At 38.7% G+C, this 21,313-nt stretch overlaps 1 protein-coding gene across 1 annotated transcript in view; it reads left to right on the top strand.

Moving 5' to 3' along the window:
- Window positions 1–241: 241 nt before the first annotated feature.
- LOC139122753 (substance-P receptor-like) overlaps window positions 242–21,313 on the top strand; it is an 81,287-nt gene continuing 60,215 nt past the window's right edge. The window contains exons 1-2 of the mRNA XM_070688441.1: window positions 242–378; window positions 8,280–8,402. The gene's annotated coding sequence lies outside the window, so the exon portion shown is untranslated. The remainder of the gene's footprint in view (window positions 379–8,279; window positions 8,403–21,313) is intronic.

Here is a 21,313-nt window from a genome sequence, read left to right as displayed (position 1 = left end):
GAAGAACGAGAGTTTGTGGCTCGACCTTGGGAGCCGTGTTGACCTCAATGCATTGTGGGATTGATTTATTGCCAATAAGCGCTCAAATAGTTGGTAGCAACGTACGGCAATGTAAGGTTCTTACTTGCGCTGTTGTGTAGACAATTGCTGAATACGCTCTGTTGGTATCGTATATTTTACTCAAAGTCAGTGCGTTGCCCAGGCGCAAGCATTTCTTCCCCACGTTAGGGGGTACGAGTAACGGAGAACAATGTGCTTCAGCCAGGCGGACAGCGGCTGTTATCTCCAGGCAGACGACTTTGGTAAAATCTATTTCCTGCTAAAGCGTAAGCACAGCTGTTAGAAGAATACTTTCACCGAAGACAAATGCCACTTCAAGTGAGTATAAGTTATGCTTACGATTGTACACCTCTTTTTATCGACTGTTTAGATGTCTCCTTGTGTGAGAATCGCTTTTTTACGGCCGGAAAAAAAGTGGATGTCCGCTCTCAGACTGTTGCTAGTGATTGCTTTTAGCACAGTCCCTCCACCCACAATGCTTTTAGTTTAGCCGTAAAGTACGCCGTACTCAATTTGCCAAAGTAAATTTCTTCCTCTGTCTGGGGCGGATGATGACTTGAATAGATGCGTAGGAAACCGAGGTAAGCAGCCCTTTGTTGAACTTGACTTCTGAAAAAAATGTCGAAGTGATGTTGCTCCGGCTGTTTAAGAAAAGATAGACAACCTTTAATATCGTAGCTTGTGTATCATGGAAGTGCGTGCTTGTTCGTTTCACGAAGTTTGCGTCCACAGATGTAGGACCGGGGCTTTGTATATCTCCGTTATAAGATATCATAAGATTTCAATATAGTGAAGCTGAAAATGGAAAGTTTTGTTGGGCTTATGATGTAAAAATGTTACTTTTTTCAACGGGGATGGGTGAAGCATGGTTTAACCAAGGGGTTGGGAGAACTGTAAACTTTCTCAATTTATTTAAGCAACGCTGTCAGGATTTAGACATTCAAAATTGGCGTAGCTCGTTATGTTTATTTCCCAAACTTGACACTTATAGAGAGTTTAAATTAGTATTCGAAAAGGAACAGTATCTGCGATTAATAGATAAAGGTCGCTACAGAGAGGCGTTGTGTCGTTTTAGAGTTTCCTCTCACTCCCTTCGTATAGAAAAAGATCGACCATTACGTAATATCCGTGAAGAAAGAATATGTATATTTTGCGAGAATAGTAACATTGAAGATGAGTTTCACTTTTGTATTGTCTGTCCTTTCTATTGTGAATTACGTTCAAAGTATATTCCAAAATACTATCATACAGTCCCAACATTTGATAAATTTATTCTTCTTATGCAATCCCAGAGTGCACTGATTTTACGTAATCTTTCTAAATTTATTTTCTTTGCCATGAAAAAGCGTTCTGACGCTATAGATGACACCATTATTTAACACTGTTCTTTTTTGGGGGTTGTTTTTGTATGCACATTTTGGGGGTTGTTTTTGTATGCACATGTCTTAGTGCGTCCTCCAGTGAATCTTTTGTAACAGATATGGAATACTTTAAGGCCGGTGGCCTATTGTATCTGAATAAATTGTTGTTATTATTATTAGTAGTATGTAACGGGAATCACTTATTTTAAACAAATTGGTAGTATTGTTATTCCCGATAGTGATTGTGTCGTGATAGGAAAGATGGCGTATCCTCGCTTAATTTCAAATTGTGATCTTTTCTACTTTGTAAATGTAATTTCAAAACTCAGACCATGATTTTTTTTTTGCATAATTGTGGCATTTAAAATGGCTGGAAAAGTTGCCGGTAGTGTTTATTGGTGATTACAGGGCGATCGCGTCAACGTTGTTGCATTATCTTAGCATTGTTTTCACTGTTTATTCCCGTAAATAGTAATAACTTCTGTTGTACATGTGCAGCCGTATCTTGCTGCGCACCGGAAGATGTTATCTATCATTCAAATTTGCAGGAATACGTGTTGTAGTGAAAAACTGACTTTGAAAAACACAAAATCAAAGAGTAATATCAAACAGCTCTTTTATTGAAACTTTAGCATGCACGGTACGTTGGTATAAATCATAGACCGTAGAGGGTTTAATCAAACCAGGACTATGTAATTACAGCAAAGGATGCTGGGAAAATTTTCTTGAGAGAACACAAGAATGATGCCTTCCGCCAATACTTGAATCTCTCTCATTTTCATCGCCTGAAAAGCTAATATCCGGAAAAGTAACCACGTCATAAGTGTTCATTTTCACAAAAAAAAGGTACTTGATATATTGTAGGTGATTAAGCACGACCCGTCGGTGTCTTAAGGGATTAGAGGTAAAGAACATGCGTTGTTTGTATACTAGGGCGAGAAACCGCCACTGAAAGTTCTTTGAGCTGTAGAATATCAATGTTCTGTACGTCAAGCGAACAGAGTAACCGACACGGTTCTCTGAGTATCTCTTGATGTTGCATGGCTGCAGAACCTTGCGATTATTACCACGGAAACTGAAGTGCCTTGTATGTGAAGTGCGTCCCACGCAGAGTAATTAGTCAAGGTCCGTTCCAACAAGGAACTGCCATGTACAGCCTGCTCATCTCGAAAGTGTACGGACCTCAACTGAACGGATCAGTGTAAATCCGAGAGGATATAATTTTTTGAGAGGGAAGGCTTGACTGTTCATGCCGAGATATATCAGCGCATCTCGGCGCATTCGGAGAACTTACTCCGTCTCAATGGCCATGAAAGGAGTCAAAACTAAAAGCATCTCGCGGGAAGCGGGGATTTCTTTCCTGCAGCAAGCAAGTGTGATTGTAGTTACGTATACGTGTTTAACTAACACACTGGCCTTATACAAAATGTATGCGAAACACATGCTCCCACTAAACGTGTACATGTGTAATTCAACCGGATGATTTGTTAGTCTCAAATCAACACGCGAAACGAGACTGTGGAATTAATGTGGGGCGCCTCCATCAGCTGTGCCCTGTAGCTGATGCGAGTACTAATTCTAAATTCATTATTTATTGAAATTTTTATCATCAGTTTGGGAACATATGTTTTTGCCTGTTCCATCAAACCACCGTGCTCAATAGCTAGCCATACAGGGCTAGGCCAAGCTCGAATGAGGTATGTTCGCAAAGGTGACGATATATAATGTCCCTGTTTCTTGGTATGTTTTTATCTTTGACATTTTCTTTACAAGAAACTTCCTGATCTGTTAGCCTTAAAATTACTTGTCTATAGAAGTCAGAAAATGAACTGCAACTACTCCAAGGTTTAATAATAACCAGTTTTGCAATAAATTGATAGCGCTGATCAAGAGATAAATTACAAAGTCGCACCAAACAGTCCATTGCTTTTAACGAGTTAGTTAATATGGGCCGAACGTTATTACATTATGACTTCTGTAAAGCAACCTCGGCTAATAAGAGAAGTTATCTAGGATACACATACATACATACATACATACATACATACATACATACATACATACATACATACATACATACATACATACATACATACAGACACACAGACAGACAGACAGACAGACAGACAGACAGACAGACAGCGACAGACAGATAGCGACAGACAGCCAGACATGGACAGACAGACAGACAGACGTGCCTGCCTGCAGACAGATAGACTGACAGACAGAAAGAAAGAATACAAAATTATTTTAAAACTGTTACAATTCAATACAAGTTGTATTTTTTTCGAAAATCTTCCTCTTTCCGTTGAAACTAGTACTTCCAAACTATGATTTTATGCTTAGTTTTTTCGCAAACCTAATGCACAGAAATGATTACAAAAGCCGACTCATATATGCTCCTGTATCTCGATCTTTATCGTTAGAGAAGACCGTTTGCAAAATATTTAATTTAACAACGCCTTGAACAACACATGAACTTTCAAAGAAAGTTAGTCTGTCCAGAGTAAAATAGATATCTTACGTATATGTAAAACTGCAAGCAACTCATTTTGTCGAGTGCTGTAGAAAGCAGCGTGCTTCAAAAACGAGGGACAAATTCTGACTTGAAATCATAACGTTCTGACACAAAATTGCTGTAAATAAACGTGAAATTTCTACGTTCATCCTTCATGGTGGCAACAGACTTCTGATGTTCAGCCGGGTCCTTGCTATGTTGTGATGAGCGAGTGAGATCTGCAGATTATTTGTACAAAGATAAATGATAAAAGATTGCGTGCGAGATCTCAGTTACAGCCCCGAGAGAGTGTTTTCAGAATTGCTGTTGATCTCAGTGTTTTAACAAGAACAGTGTGTCCTGCATTACCAATCCCCTTGAAAAGAATACAAATGAACTCTAATTGAGTTTGCAAAACCCGCAAATGACATACACATTTGTAAGAGCCCTAAAAACATCCAATCGTCCTGAAAATATGGGCAACCACACTTCAATATCCTAATTACACCAATTTCAAGAATATGATATGGTGGAGAATGTTAACCAAGATTGTTCGATGATTTGTAAAAATTTTACAGAAAATAACACAGGTTCATTGCACTGTGTGCCTTACAGAGGTTCATACGAGAAAAGAATGTCTTGCGTTTTGAACCACCGTTCAGTAATTTATCATCTTGGATTGTAAACCTTTGTGTTACCATTTTTCATGCGATCCAAAAATATTTTACTGAACAAAGCACTCAGTTATAAATCATCTTTTTTTGAAAGTAAAGAGAAATATTTTAATCAGTAAGGCATTGGTCTTTATTTTGTCTACTGTTTCAAAAAGTTTGACCGTGAACGACACCGTAGTAACATTTTATCAACCGATGCATCTATGATCATTTTAATGACTTCATACTTCATTTCGAAGAGAGAAATTCCAAAGACACTGTACTAAGAACCTGTGTGACACAATCTTTTACACTTGGGCCACTAGGAGCTTCATGTTTGCTTGGATAAGCGATGCACTTACGTCACCGTGGGCCTAAATATGACAAGTACTGGTTTTCGAAATGATGATCTTTAATAGCGTTCCTTTCAGTCAAAGTTCACAGCATTTTGAAGTTCTAAAAACACGTCGCGACTGTATATGTAACCATGGTTACATGCATTTCAAAGTAAATAAAAGTTTAAGATGCGTCAATTCTTCACGCGTAAAATGTGGACAGGCGCTTCAGGAATCGCAAACGTGTTTCTTAATATTTTTCGTCCTTCCATTTGTTTGTCTTATTCCCAGTTGAATTTTTCTTGTTCTTGGGGATTTATTTTGCATTTGTTCCGATTAACTTCTAGTTTTATATTGGTTTTCAATCTAACTCCCCTATTCACCAGCCTTTGACAAATTCTGAATAATTTGTAACAGTTCCTTCCCTGCTTGTCTTGATATCTATCGCCAAATATCATGGTACCAAGTTCATATCCGATAATTTCGAGTGTTGACATTGTAAGAAATATATGTGCAGGATTAACAGCATTAGGGATACTTTAATCAACACCTTAATTTGACATAGTTATTAATATGTTCAGAAAGAGCCATCGCTGTTAGTCTCATTTTAATGGAACGTTCGAGGTAACCTTAAACATCAAAGAAAACGACGACAGGCGGCCGTGGCTACGACGATGATAATGACGACGGTGGTTGCGATGATGATGATGATGATGATGATGATGATGATGATGATGATCATCATCATCATCTCTTTCTTCCAAACATGTTTAGACAAGCATGATATATTTACTACTCAACAGGCAAGTACTTTCAAGGGGCGATTACCTTTCAATACGACAATTTTTTAATACTTTGAATATTACGCTACAAGATAAGGATGTTGCTACAAAGAAAGCACTCACTATTTTCACTTGTGTTTCATAGACAGGGTTTTAAGTTGTTTGGTAATTTGATGTTCGCCAGAAAACGTTCAGTCGCACAGTTTTGCTAGGTTTTAAGTACATCGTTGGATTTTTTTTTGCCTTTATTGCGTCATTCAACTCTATATGATTTGTACATGCAATCCAACTATCAATCGTCACAAAGTTTGTATAAAATCCTGGCATTTCAACTTTGACAAAAATCTCTGAGATCGCTGGTCTGATCGTTAAGATTTGATATATCGTTTTGTATATATTTATATTTACATTTCAATAGGTACTACATCTTTAATAATATTTCAATTGAAAACTAAGCCAAGTTTAATTTAGTTGCAATCTCTCACTAAGGCAGTAGGATTTTAGTCTCTTTTAGAAATACGTCATTATCATCACTTTTACCAGAGTTACCTCATGAACATGAAAAGGGCATAATTGCTTGGTCTTACGCTGTTTTAAAATGTTCACCGTTAAGTTGTGATAACTGATTTATAATAATAAGTTGAAATCTGAATTTTAAGGGAGTATGCGCCTTGAAAGCTCAAACTTTCCTAAATGAAACCTTAAACATTCTCTTAAGAAATCAAGAATAAAATTCAGGGGTCAGCGTGCAAATTTTGGTACGATAGAAACAAATTAACAAACATTACGTACCGATATTTAAAATTCAAAATGGCCGCCCTCCGTGTGAAAGCTCTATGGAGAAAAATACAATTTTTGGACTTTCGAAAAACTAAGATGTTGAAATTTTTCTTACAACAAGAACTTTAAAATGAGGCCCCACAATTGGTAGATCCGAAACTTATTGAACAATGGAGAGGCCGAATATATGTCTCCGAGGCGCATTGTACTTTAATATACAAGACAGTAGGCCGAAATGAAATCAGAGGCATACTTCTAAGTAGCTTATCGAATTAAATTCTTGACAACTTTCCTTGCCATTATTAAATTACTCACTGAATATAACAGTCCCTATACCGGATGCAATGATCGTGCTTCAACATTTATCATTTATTACACATCCTATCAAATTTTATCAATTCAATAACAAAGTGAGTAAAAATTATATTCACTCTTCATTACTTTATTTTAAAAATTTCCTGTACTGAAGCTTTGTACATGAGTAACGCTTTCACTGAGATCCCTACTTTATTCGAATTAAGTCACTGCCCTGAAAACTTCCCCTATTCATCTATTAAGTTTAATTTTGGAGTATTTAGGATTTCAATTTCACACTGAAGAGCTGTATGTTGACGAACCTTTAAGTAGTTTTACTCTGTGAATATACTCCTTCATTTCCTTTCTGGTATTCAATGTCTTTCTACAACCTCTTTATCTTCATACACCGACAACAACCACAAATAGAACAAAATAAAAAAAGCAGGTCACATACGTCCTCGACCTACCCCTCTCTTGAATTAATAGTTGGCAATAAAGCTTTGGCGCCATTTAAATTGTTCAAAATCGTTTGTCGAAGGCCTCTCCGCGATGTATTCTTTTAATGAGCATGAAAAGAAAAGGTTACTCAACTGATTGAAGGTTTATGAAAGCTTCAAAAGGAAAAGGCCGCCTCTATTTACAGGCATGAAGATGTTAAACACTGTATCGTCTTCCACCTTACCTATATTTTGGTATTTAAATCTGCATAAAGGCATTATAGTATGTCCTACCAATCCGAGAGATTTTATTCATTCTGTTCACTGAATCTGAAGATATTTGATAAAAATATTTTACAGCCGTAGTTTCAATGGGAAACCTTTATGGAATATTGAAAATAATGAAACCATCATACAGGAAAATCCCATAGTTATAGGCTGTCTAAATCATATATCAGATAATTATGTATTGTAATGAAAGGCAGTCATAAGGCTCGCGATTTGTTACGGGCCTATTACGGCCAACTAAATGCGTCTCCGAAGAACTTTATGAGTATCATATATCAAAAGGGATTTTATCGGGATACTTTCCTATTTTAAGTTTCCTCACACATCATTCTTACAAGTCATTTCCGTTTGAATTTCTCTCCATAGACGTGTAATTCATCTCACACATGGTGATACGGCACCGTCCTCTATTAAACGGGGAAGGGTTGTTATAGTTAACACAAAACTCATCGCCATTATAGCGGTGGAATATGTGTCAGCGATTTTATTATCGCTCTTGCAATGTTCGAAATTTCAACTTTAATCATGGAAGTGAAAAATTAATCGAATCTTGGGAAATTATTATTCCCCTCGCTATACTCTGACACTCTGAAGTGTACTTAAAAGAAATGGAGACAACTTATGCATTCGTCTGGAACTAATACACTGGTGTTTTGGAATTCATTCAAATTTGAAATACAGGGTGTTATCAGTGTCTGGGCAAAATAATCTTGATTATTCTGGTGACCACGATGAGAAAATATGGCATTTACTTTTCCTGACACCATCGCGATGTTGTGTTTTATTCAGGTAACAGCAGGCAAGAAAGGAACTTACAGCTGATGAATGGTCCGTCACAGCCTCGAGCAGCGTCGGAGGCGACTCAACGGGTGACTTGGTTGTCGTCGTGAAAGAAGACCCGGATGTAATAAGGTATCTTTGTTTCACACTTCCAAACAGCTCGCTTGACAGATTTGCCCGTAGAAGCAACGATTCCTAGACACAGCAATTCCTGACCTCAACACCGCAGCAATAAAGCGGACGACTAAACTCGAAAGATTGCGAGGAGACGACCCGGGTGGAATGTTGCACGTTTTAAGTAGGCTGTTTGATCAATAAAATGGTAACATATTCGAAAACGGCCCAACCTAAAAAAAATCTATGTGCTACGAGACTTGCAAAGTATGACGAACATGCTGAAAAAAAACAATCGCTGACACTCGATGCTTCCGATCAAGAAATAGGCGGACATATTTTCCTTGTGTGTTTATTTTATTCTGCTTCTGAAACACCAACTATACGGCACAAAAGATTTCACTTGAAATTTTTGTGCACTCTCAAGAATAACACAAATGCATTTTCAAGCGTTTTACTATTGGCAATTATTGTTTTACTCCTGTATATATCCAACAGCTGACACCCCAGCTGCTGGTCGTAATAATAACTACGTTCGAAATTGACAGTATGTCTTTTCTTAAACAATGCACGTTATTTTTGCTCCGCGAAACTCTGTCTGTTAATGTTCGCTGTTGAGGTCTTGAAATCTTGAACATTGAAGTTTCTTGTTCAATGTGAGCGAACATAAAAGGGAGCGAGATGTGTGGAATTCTCGAAGTCATAGCACATCTGAAATGTATAGAATACAGGTATTTTAATGGATTTGGAACAGTCGGACATTAGAGGACAGGGAAAGATTTAAAAGAACGGTATTGCAGTGACACAGTCGGACATTAGAGGACAGGAAATTAATAGTCCTACTGAACTGGCACGGACTTGGTGGTGATGACAGAAATAGAGATAGTGAAAGTGATGGTGATATTACAGGTCAGAGACAGATAATATGTGTGTGAGAGAGAGAGCGAGAGCGAGGGAGAGAGAGGGAGAGAGAGAGAGAGAGAGAGAGAGAGAGAGAGGGGGGGAAGAGTTTTTCGGTGTACAAGGGACAAACACAGAGACAGAGAGAAGCCGATACAAGGCAACAGAAACGGACAATGGGAAATAGGCAAAGAAACGGACAGAGTCAGAAATAATATCACAAATAAGAACGAAAGACAGACACGATCATAAGGGCGGACTTAGACACGGAGAGAAAGACTGTCTGAAAGAAAGATAGATACGCCGACAGAACTTTAAAAACAGAGGAAACGGCAATGAACAGCGTGATTGATGGCAGGACGGATATGAAGATAGATGAGTAAATAAGTTCTTTCTGTGACGCATAAACAATTACGAAATGAGGAGGTGGCCGTGAACCAGTAGACAATTACAGAATGAGGAGGTGGCCGTGAACCAGTAGACAATTACAGAATGAGGAGGTGGCCGTGAGAGAGACGGACACAGACACATATCAAAATGAGTAGGGGTCATTTTAGGGGGTTGTAAAGTAAATGTTTAAAATAATCTTGTATGTGCGCGTGCGAGTAAAATCGATAATGGCAAAAGCAGTACCGGTCGAAGATGGAACGTAAGACTCACCCAATACTGAGCAATTTTGCATTTTTTTTTCATTTAAAAAACAATGACATGTAATACTTGTCAAACATCACGTAGTGGTCGCACGATAAGAACCGCGATGACATATTCGCACGACAGGAGTTTTAAGTCGTATTTTATTTGATCTATGAAGTTTTGACACTGAAAATAACATTACGTCGCGATTATCGGCACTATCAAATTATCATTTATGTAGTAGATGTTCTGTGTGCTTGACCCATATTGACATTATTGCTGCTTCAGGCCAAAGGCTTATAGAGCAAGCGACCTTAATGACCACAGGTCACTCAAAATTAATTGCTCACCGGGGGTGGCAATTTGACTTTGCGTCAAACAGCGTATTCGTCGTTGGATAAGGTACTACCTGTTACTTTACACATATATTTTGAACCGCTATACATTTGTAAATGTCAGCCATTTCCTTGCGCGAACTGATAAATGAACATGGTTTCACACTCTTTCCTGATCGCTGAGGCTGCTATCAGTCGTGAAAGACAACAGTTAAAATTACCAAATAGGTGAAAATCAACACAAGGCCCCAAATAGATATACTGTAATACCCTTGATGTGCGATTGATTGAGTGAAATCTAATATGCCCCTTTTAAATGTCCTGCATTAGAGAATATTGACAATTTATCAGTTATATCCCTGCAGTTTTGAAGTACGTCTTGATTGTCATACCCAAGTATGATACATTCTATTCTTTTATATTTTAAAGTTAAGATTATATAACTTGAACTTCAAACTTTGATAGATCACTACATGTAAATATTGTTTTGTCGCCCTTGACATTGAAACCGTACGTCACAAGAGTAAGCTATGCCATACTGGTGCTACTCGATCGCTGAAGTCCCTGTTATGTTGATTTAAACGTTTCGTAATATTGGGCTTTCAACAGTCACAGTCGCATCTAATCTCGACTGCCAGTCGTATACGCATGTACACATGTTAAATGCAATGAGCTTAAGTATGGCCAGTTTACCGATAACAGGGGAGCATTACTTGATTCCCAGTAAAGTTTTAGTACATAAGAGCTGCAAACGATACCATAATGGCATGACATTAAATCACGTTGCTCTGTATGTTTTCAATTAAGCGTTTAACGGCCATCGTGAACACCCCTGGACGCCTGATCACTTACACGACATTAAATATTGTGATTTACAGACATAGGGTATCCAACTTCAAGTGCTGCGATGTACTGCTCGGCCTTACATAGATGTCGCTATCAATGGCAATCACAAACTGCCAATCACATATCGTTAAGACTCACGTGTCATCTTAATCACTCATAAACATTCAATAAAGTGAAGAACACTGATATTTTGTGAGAACGCTTTACGAGGCCATGAATAGAAGAGCTTCCTTTCTGGCTAGCACGTAAAAACTGCCATATACGAGAGAGCGATGCCATTGCGAGAAATTAAAAGCGTTTTATCGTCAAACTGCGCAGCAATACCATACAATGTCACTTCGCTCTTTTATTGTCAAAATCGAGTGAGCGCGTGGCCGCTGTGTTAAGCATTACGTTTGCGGCCACTCTCTGCCTATGAGTTGATGATTCCGTGTTACATTTCAACGCAGAACGTAATAACCCACATCAAATGATACCACTTACAATGTATAGGCACAACTAGCAGGCTTTCCCCTGAGTGATTATCTTTGTTTCAAATTAGAGATAAATGTTTAGGATATTGTACGTTTTTTCTAACTGTTCAATCGCGAAAACATACTCCTATGCGAAATATATTATGAACAGGTTTAGTTTTGTGTTAACAGATAATGCATCGCTAAAAATATGCAAATTGAGATGGTCGGCAAAGATTATAAATACCAAAAAATGCTAAGGAATTGTAATAGTCTACTTAAAATAAATGATCCATTGTGAACATTCGCAATATAGTCTAAAAATGGGTAAATTTTCTCAGGTGTAAAAACACTCCTTGGTATTTCTCGTACCGTTTATTTTGATAAAGTCAAATTAATGCTTACCCGTATATAAAAAGCAACCTGGTCTATGTCCATTTATAGCTGCAATAATGTAGTTCTCAATTTCGGATGCGTAGAAGGCTCATCGGTGCATTTCCGGCGTCCACGTCATGTTTATGTCGATTTTGATTAAGGCAGACTGCAACCGTGGTTCTCGAAGGCACTGCGGGCGATGAGTGGAATTCCTACGGGTAAACGAGCAATAAAGGTGAGCTGCTACAATATAATGTGTGCTTGGGATCAACTGATAAATAAGCCATTACATGCTGAAGAAAAGTCGGAATTCGATGCATCCGGGCCTTCCGGAGAGATCTTGGGGTTTTTTTAGTGTTTGTGTTTCGGAACATTATGGCGCGAGAGATCTTAAGGGCACATAATTCTTGCTTGATGGGTTAAAGTGTCGTGTCTGGACGTGACTTGAGGCATCTTCACTGCTTACACATTACTGAATAGAGCACTTTACCTGCAGCATAAGCACTACATCACTTTCCTTGAAAATTGATCTCATGACGTTATGTTCTCATTGAAGCGAAGAAAAAGGTTCATTTTCGTGCTGTATATTCACCGTTATGTCCTGACCTTAAGTTCCCAGGTTTTACGACATCGGTATTACATCGACAGGATAACTTATTCTATGGTCAATTTTTACGACATCAAAGGACAGAAAATTTATTGAGTCCCTGCAAACAGAACAGCTCACAGAATTCTGCCGTCGACGGCTACTGCGCAGGACTATTTTGTCAGAATGTAAGCACCTTACCATTTAAAGTTTCTTGAACTTTTGCAATTACAGAAACTTGTGAGAGGAAACTGAATCAACAATTGTGGATTCACAATATGCTCCTTTTGGGGGATTTCTGTGACAGTAACTGCTTTGATATGGTAATAATGGCACCCAAGTATGAATGTCGCTCTCGACAAAGGAGAACGATAACAGTCAAGACAACAAGAGGTTCTGCATCCGTGTAATATCCTTAATCAAGCAGCATATCACCGTTTTGCTGAGTGTACATATTTTTAAGCTATAAATTGAGAAATGTCTATTACACACTCGTCAAATATTCGGAATATGCACATGTTTTAAAACTCTTTGTTGACTACAGTAGTGGTCCTCAACAATGCAGGATTGGCAAATATATATATAAAACTTTATGATTATGGCAAGCCTAGACAGTTGGGGGGCAGCATTGTTGTAGGCAGTAGTTCAAATGACGGAAATGGTGGATTGGTTTGTATACGTTAAGGTATAACGCGCCTCGGGGACAGACAGTCGGGCTCTCAAATTTCTACAATTCTTTTCTGGTCTACCACTTGTGGGGGTTCATTTTAAAGTTCTTGGAGAAAGAATAACCTTCACCAGCGTTTTTCAAAAATCCAAAATTTAAATTCACTTTTCGTAGAGTTAACACAGGAATGGCGGCCATTTTGAATTTCAAATATTGCAAAATGTCGGGTAGTTTGTTTCTTTAGTTCCAAACTTTGCACGGTGACCCTCCGATTTTTATTGTTCATTTGGTAAGAGACTGGCTGAAAGTTTCATTCAGGAAGGTTTGAGCAAAAGTTTAAGTCTTTTACTTTCGAGGTGCATACTACCTTAAAGCCTAAGTGCATATACTATCGTCTTCATAATTGACTTGTTCATGCGACAACCCAGAAGTATCAAGACGGTGTGTTGAATATAATGGCGATGATGACGACGACGACAATGATGGCTGCGGTCAGTGACAACGACGACGATAACTATGACATAAATGGAGATGGCGACGACGGTAATGAGCAGTTGGTGTTCAGATAAAAATAGTGATGTGGAATGGGAAATGGTGATATCATTCTAATGAATTCTTGTCAGTAGAGAAACAAGCCGGTGAGAGTATAAGTGTTAACATAGCGGCTTCTATACTGAATTATGATTCATCGTACCTCAGCACGGGATACCCAAGACTGTTGGAGTCATTTGGTTACTCAATCCAAGAATAATTGTTCCTTGAAGAGAAGGATATGGTTGATCACAAAGACACTCTTTACAAGGCATACCAGGGCATTTCCATGGTAATAAATAATTTATTCTGTCCACGTGATGGAATGGAGCCTGTCTAAATGATTTCAGCTATGGCATAGGTATCGGGAAAATTAATTCTGGATTCTCTTAAAATGCACGGTAGCGGCACAAAACGTAATCGCAGGCCTGGGGGCAGACTCTATACTGTCACATTCCAGCCCTGATTAGGTCTTAAAACAGACGAATACAACACACGCGTGCGCTAATAAACTTAGAAATAGTCTGGGTACAGCTGGAATAAGACAGTGAAATTAGCCATGCTTCTCCTTGAGGCGATGCAGAGCAGACACCAGCGTTCATGCACGGACGATGCCCTGAATATGGGGCCGGAGATCGGTGACTGTGTCTGATCTCCGCGAAAAATCCAACCAGGCAAGCTTTATTAGATTTGGTACGTGCTATGAGTTGGGTTAAATCAATCGTTCGTCGGTAGTACGTGTACTTGTTATCAAAACAGATAGAACTGTAGCAACCTTCGGTTTGGCAGAAGATACTTCTAGTTGACAATTGACATTACATGTAATTTGGTCTTTTATGAGGCTAGTTTCAAGATACGTTAGGGTAACGCACACACGGACGGCATTTACTCGCAATACTAACTCTATTCGTTTTCCAAATAAAACCGCGATTGACTGATGCTAAATGATTTCTACACGAAATGTACCCTCTGTACGCTTAATATCAATAATGGTTTTACGATTATTTTTACTACGAAATAATGATAAAATCGCCATGTTTTCATATTTTCTTTACACAAGTAATATAGTGATTCTACACAAATCCATATGAAATTACTTCTTAATCTTTTAAATTTCCTTCTGTTTGAATACATGATGCTTCAATCATAGTGACTACCTTCATCAATTCAATGTTATCACATCTTTAACGAATATCCGTGTGATGTTCGTCGATTTCGGGGAAAAATTACCAGAAGTTAATTGGTTTACTGAACACCTATATAGTTACATGCATATGCAATAAGGGATCGGATCATGAGCTTTTCCGTCAGCTATTTCCTCGGGGTGCATCCGCACAATCATCACAGGCGGCAATATTGGTAATGTGAAACACTTCTGAGAACAAGAGAATGCGTTGCGTGGAATCTTTTGAAAATCCAATTGAGTACGAATGTCTCATAAAGAGTACGATTATTTGCCGATACGTATCTTATTCTACATCCCCGCCATGTCCGTATGAACGAGCTTCATGTACAATAGTCAGTGTCATGTTCTGTACGCACACCAAGTGAGAAAGATACGAACCACTCTTCAAGTGGAGGAACCAAGCAACAAACGTAAATTGCAGACCATGAACATTGACGGAAACTCTTTCACCTGTCTAATTGAGAGACAATCCAGCGGAAGTCCCAACTTCAAGATTAGGTTGGTTATTAAAAACGATAAATTTTACACCGTTGTGCACCTGTCAGATGAAAGTAGGACAGGCACAATTTGCCTACAGTTGCAGCTCCCAAAAGTAATTACCCGGCGCAATGAGGACTGCTCTGTTTCAATTATCTCATCTTATCTCATCTCAACAGACATATTTTAGGTTAAAGAGAGACTCGGAAGGTTCCTGCGGTGGACATTCCCCCCTTCAACAGCAGTAATGGCCAATTTGTCACGATAAAGAAATCGCAGTTTCCATGGCACTGTTTCCTCGTTCAGAAACTATTTCCAATAATTTCAAAAAATTATGACACTCGTGTGTATGAATATCGCAATTTAGGGTATTATTATTATGTAAAATAGTAGCAGAGGAATTTGAAACAAGCTATCTTCATCTCTAAACTCCGAAACATAACAACTGCCATGATAAGACAAAATTGTTGAGATGCATAGCTAGCAATAGAGTACATTTATCGTTGCTATGGATTAATCCCTTTGAATTGAAACCGTTCAGAAAAGATGTAGGATTTGATACAATAGTGCGCCACACAATGGCGAGTAAATGACGAATTAACCTGCGTGTTTCGGACGCGTCATTGGGAAGGTCAAAGCGCTTCGTATTGCCTTGGCTTCCTTCGCTTTGAAATGCGCGATGGTGAGACGGAAATGCTCAACAATTGAACGCTTTGCTTTTGACAGGGACGTAATTTGTCCACTTCAGGGTAACTATCGCAAGACAATGAATTGACGAGAAGACGGGGGAAGATCTCATGTGCGTGTCAACTTAGAGAGAACTGTATTGAAATATGTGACAAGCTTTGTACTTCAGGCTGGAAGGGCTGACGTTTGCTATTTGGCTGTTAGGTCAGTTTGCTGTAGAGACACCGATTTGGTAGTTCTTTGAACACAATGAGACTTGAGCAACAGAGGTCAATACGAGCAGTGTCTCTGCTACCACCTCCGCTATCATAATCCATTATTGGTGATCTCTTCATCACCATCGTCGTCTGCGATATCACCAGCATCCAGATCAGCGTAGTATTCGTCTTTGACATCATCATCATTGCCCTCACTACACCACCATCACCACCGATCGCCGCTCCACTAATACCGACATGAGTATTGTCGTCATGAACATCACCAATAACTGCGACCAACAGCCATCGTCTGTGTGCATAAATATAAAGTAAACGATGCATAATCAGTCCCGAATGAGTGGCAGAAGACAACAATGCAGCAATAGCCAAAAGAAACAACCTTAAAACAACAGAAGTTTAAAGCGAACTAGAGCAAAATGGACACTGATTCTAATGCGAACTAGTTAAAGAACAGCGCCATCTAGAGACAATTGTTTTAAGCTTGTCTTCACCATTAGGTGCGTGTATAAGAAGCCGATCTTTTCTGCTTATAGATTTTCCATACCAAAGTCAAAACAACGACAACAATCGCTTTAAAAGTATCTATAGATGTATCCGTAAGCTTTGCAGGCATAATATTGGCGAAATAAAATTCGGATGCAGGCTATGTGTTACTGATAGCAACTTGTGTAAAAACCCACTTATTTGTCGGCCCATTGACAATATTTTAAGCTAATGATATTGCGATGACTGTGAATTTCCTATCTCCTTCCGCGAGAAACCAACGGCAAAATAAAATGAAGTGTCCAGTACTCGAAGCTCCCGTCTATCATTATACCCTCACCGGAGTTAAGTTACGTCAGAGAGATAACATAAAACACCGAGGGTCACGTGGGGGAGAGACATAACTAAAACTAAAATTGTGAGACGTAATAATTTTATCTGCCCACAAAAGCAATGTGAAACGAAAGGTAATTTTTGTGATTGAGGTAACAGTGTACCCATTTGATACTAAATGCTTGCCTTTTGCGACCAAGGTGGCACAGTTTTCTTCATACTACTTTCCTTCGCCTGACAATGATTTCACGACTCCTGTGAGGACGAACAGACTCGTCGGCGCCAGATTATTGATCTAAGTTCCGATCATTAGAGTCGACAATTTTCGATCTTCCAGCACTTGTCAACCGCGAACTCCGAACATGTTATGCCCGCCGGGTTAATCAATTGTAAATGACACACATATACAATTAAAATCTCCAATTTTTGCAGTTGATACTTAACGTGAGTCTTCCCCAAAGGTAACGGCGCGCACGTTGACTACTCCGACTGGGTAAATAGAAAGTAGAGTCGGTTGTGCCTGACTTTTAAAACAGTCAACCGATATACGAGTGTTCTGGGCCCATTTAAAGGACCCAGACAAAGAAAAGGTCGATAGAATACTATGTATTATTCGGTTACGGATGTTGTTTGGCAACAAACCTGGGCGCATTACTGGGATATTCAAAGCATGCATTGTGAGAGAATTTCGACGGGGAAATGCTTTAATAGTGATGTAGTTACATGGGAGAATGGAGTACTTTTGTTCAGACTTAACTGATGTGTATCCGTCAACGTTAGTGAGATACGCAATTCTTCGTGGCCAAGATGCATGTAAAGCATACTTACTGCGCATGTCAAAGGAGGACCCCTGTTTCCTAAAATTCAGTTTGCGCCAACGATATACCAGCTTAAATTGTTGAAAAAGTAGTAACTGATGAACCAACCATTTTTGTGTCTTATTGTCAGCAGTAGCCTGTATCTAGTGCTTGAGAGTCCGCAAGATATAATCTGTGAGACTTACAACTTCGAATGGTAAAGTAATTTTCATCTTTCAACGCAAACCACCACGTGATGTAATAATTGGTGATATACGAAGTTCACGATTACTAAGAATCTACATCGTTCACAAATGAGTTTCTCGGCTAGACCGAGTGGGGAATATATATATATATATATATATATATATATATATATATATATATATATATATATATATATATATATATATATATATATATATATACTTCAAGTAAAACGTAATTATATAGAGAGAAAGAGATAGAGATATATTGATTGATTGATTGACTGATTGATTGATCGATTGATCGGTCGATCGATCGATTGATTGATTGATTGACTGATTGGTTGATTTCAATATACTGCCATGTGTTGTTTGGAGTTGCAGCAGAGCTAAACCTTTTCAATTGAAACTGTTTTTTTAGTGTTCCATACATGTGTTTTTGACAATTACCGTCTAAACCTAGTGGTCGATCTCTGAGCTCGGAAATAGTCGTTTTTCTTCTACAGGGGTAGATTCGTCCGAAGATGCAATTAATACATTAATCAATGAACACTGCGCAGAATTTTCACAATTGAAAAGTAGAATGTGGAATGCCTTACTAAAAATTATGTGGTTGGTTTAGCTTCAGGAGTTGACCATTCTGTGATTTCATAGTCTAACAGCCACTCTGAGTGACAGATCTGTGATATGACAAGTTTAACGGCCGAGGTGAAAACCTATCAGATATAATTATGATATTTCTCTCAAAGAAAGCTTCGGATCATTTTCCCTTCAAAAATCAACGGACAATGCGTCACTATCCTGATGGTTTGAATCACAGAGAATAACACTTCAAAAAGTTTAGCGACGACAGAATTTGAATGGCGTCAATCACTGTTCTCTGTCAAGCAAATGATAAACAGTACACGGATTGCTTATTTATAGTACTGTTGTAAAATTGACTCAACCTGGGCTTAAACTCTTTCCCCTAAATATTTCTCTACATACCAGTTTACCACAAGGATATTTGCATGATATGTATGGTATGGCATTTTAATGATATACGAAGTGAATTTTTGGCCGCCATTCGCTTACAGTCCCTACAAATGACAACATTTTAAATGTAACATTTCTCTGTGAGGCACCATGCTTGACTCTGATATATACTCCAGCACGATGATGTACTGAAGCCACCGCCAAATGTTTTTGGGGAAACGAGTAACATTTATCAGAGTCAAACGTGTCCTCTGCAAATTTACCGCGTGTATTCACGTTGTGCTATCAGCCTTCAAAGCTCTTGTTTGATTTCAGCCATAGGATAATAGCTTAGGGTTTTACACTGTCTCAGTTTCAGTGTTATTGAGTTGGTCATAAATAAGGCATGCTGACGTACAAGAAAGAGGCTAATCGTTTCTTCGGGACGAGTACGAGTAACACTGGGAGCGGGGAAAATGGAGACGAGACACGGAAACCTGGAGTGTTCAGCGTCGGGGAATTAAAGAAACTAAGACTTTTGCCAGCCTTCATTTTCCGTGTGCGTTACGTTAATGTTACCGCTCTCTGGTGTGATACCTTCCAAAAATATCACCACAGAGTAGGTTGAGTCGTTGAACTACTGTATACCTCTTCAATGGCGCCTTAACCCTGTCCCCACCATAAATAAGCCATGATACTTTTGTTTTCCGTAGTGAAATTAAACTTCTGTAAAGAGAAATTCGGAATGATGAAAGTTTTGAGCAACATTCGTACTTTGATACGTGTACCCTGTTGAAATGGATTCTACGACCATTTGAGATCGTCGATAAGATGATGCATCACACACTGCCTAGAGTAACTGCCTAAAATTATAGAAGGATCTACTGGTAGGATATTGTCATTGTAAATTCAGAGGAATCAGTTGCTGTTTAGACCCCTCGGCGTTAATATCCAAAATCGATGAAAATCAATTCACAGCACTTCTTTCACAGTTTGTTTCGCGATATTACGCTGGACGCCCGAGGAGAGATATTGGACGCTTGTAATTGTATATTTCTTTTATGCTGAGGCATTTTCTTTGTTACACGCTTGAAGTTTGCCATATAGTTTGTTTCGGCCGTCTTCTATGACAGAAAGCGAGCGCCACTCCTTTGAAACACTACGCTATCGCCGACCGCCGCCAACAATGGTTTACCCTCCCCCTGTGTAATCTCCAGCTCCAGGCGATACTTAGAGACTGTCTGCGTGTGGACTTGTAACATTCGCAAAGCCGCTAAAAGACCCCGACGCTCAAATTTTCTTCCAAACGTGGAAGAAATTAGTCCGTTTTTTGACTCTGCATCAGCGGTTATTATTCCTGTCATCATCGCAGTTGTAGGATTACACAAGTTACCAAATTAAGGTCGACCCTTGAGACTCTCATAACAGAAGATCATTTCAGAGATAAAATGATTTCTGTGATGATTGATAAATCAATGACGTCAACGGATTTTATTACCATTTCTTTGACATCGTTGTGTACGACGATTGACTTTAGTAGATTCTGTTTGGAATAAGTCACGCTCGATATATTTCAAAGGTTTCTTTCGGTTATATTAATGGTGATTAAACTCCATTTTCCATGAGTCTTTGAAAATTAATTGCATTTGTCTCGGGAGTAAGAGCCACGTAGAAGGATATGGATCAAGGACATTATATATGGTAAGTTTAAGCCGTTTTTAGGATATCTCGTGATGTTAAATTCATTAAGTTGAAAATGATGTTTAAGAAGCGTGTATAAAATTGATGATATGAGAATCAGCGGCTTGCTATAAATCAGTTTTCAGGATTAATTAGCGTTATGTGATCCGGTCTCACGCGACAAATCGATGTATTGGAAAGCTTATAGATTGTTCTTTAAAAATTACGACAAACCAACTTTCAGAATGTCAGGGAAATAGCCACGCTAACTTTACAGTGTACAGTTATTGCTTTTTTATATAAAAATGCTTTCACGGTGTAGTTTTTACCTAATGAGCGCAATTGGGAACATTACCCTGTGTTTGCACGAGAATCTACGAGATTTTCTCTACCGAAGAAGTTAGAAGATACGTGTACTCTATGACGGATGATCCATCACGCAATATACAAGCGATTGTACAGTTATATTTCTCATTTCAGCGAAACAGTAAAAATGCACAGTAGTTCTGTAAAAGTAGATTGTTTGACTCAGTCGTTAGCATATTCATACTGTCAATATCTTATTCTCGCGAGATCCCGCCGA

The sequence above is a fragment of the Ptychodera flava genome, chromosome 22 (genome assembly GCF_041260155.1).
Source record: "Ptychodera flava strain L36383 chromosome 22, AS_Pfla_20210202, whole genome shotgun sequence".
Classification (NCBI taxonomy): Eukaryota; Metazoa; Hemichordata; class Enteropneusta; family Ptychoderidae; genus Ptychodera; species Ptychodera flava.
This window is presented reverse-complemented; position numbering and strand designations above follow the sequence as displayed.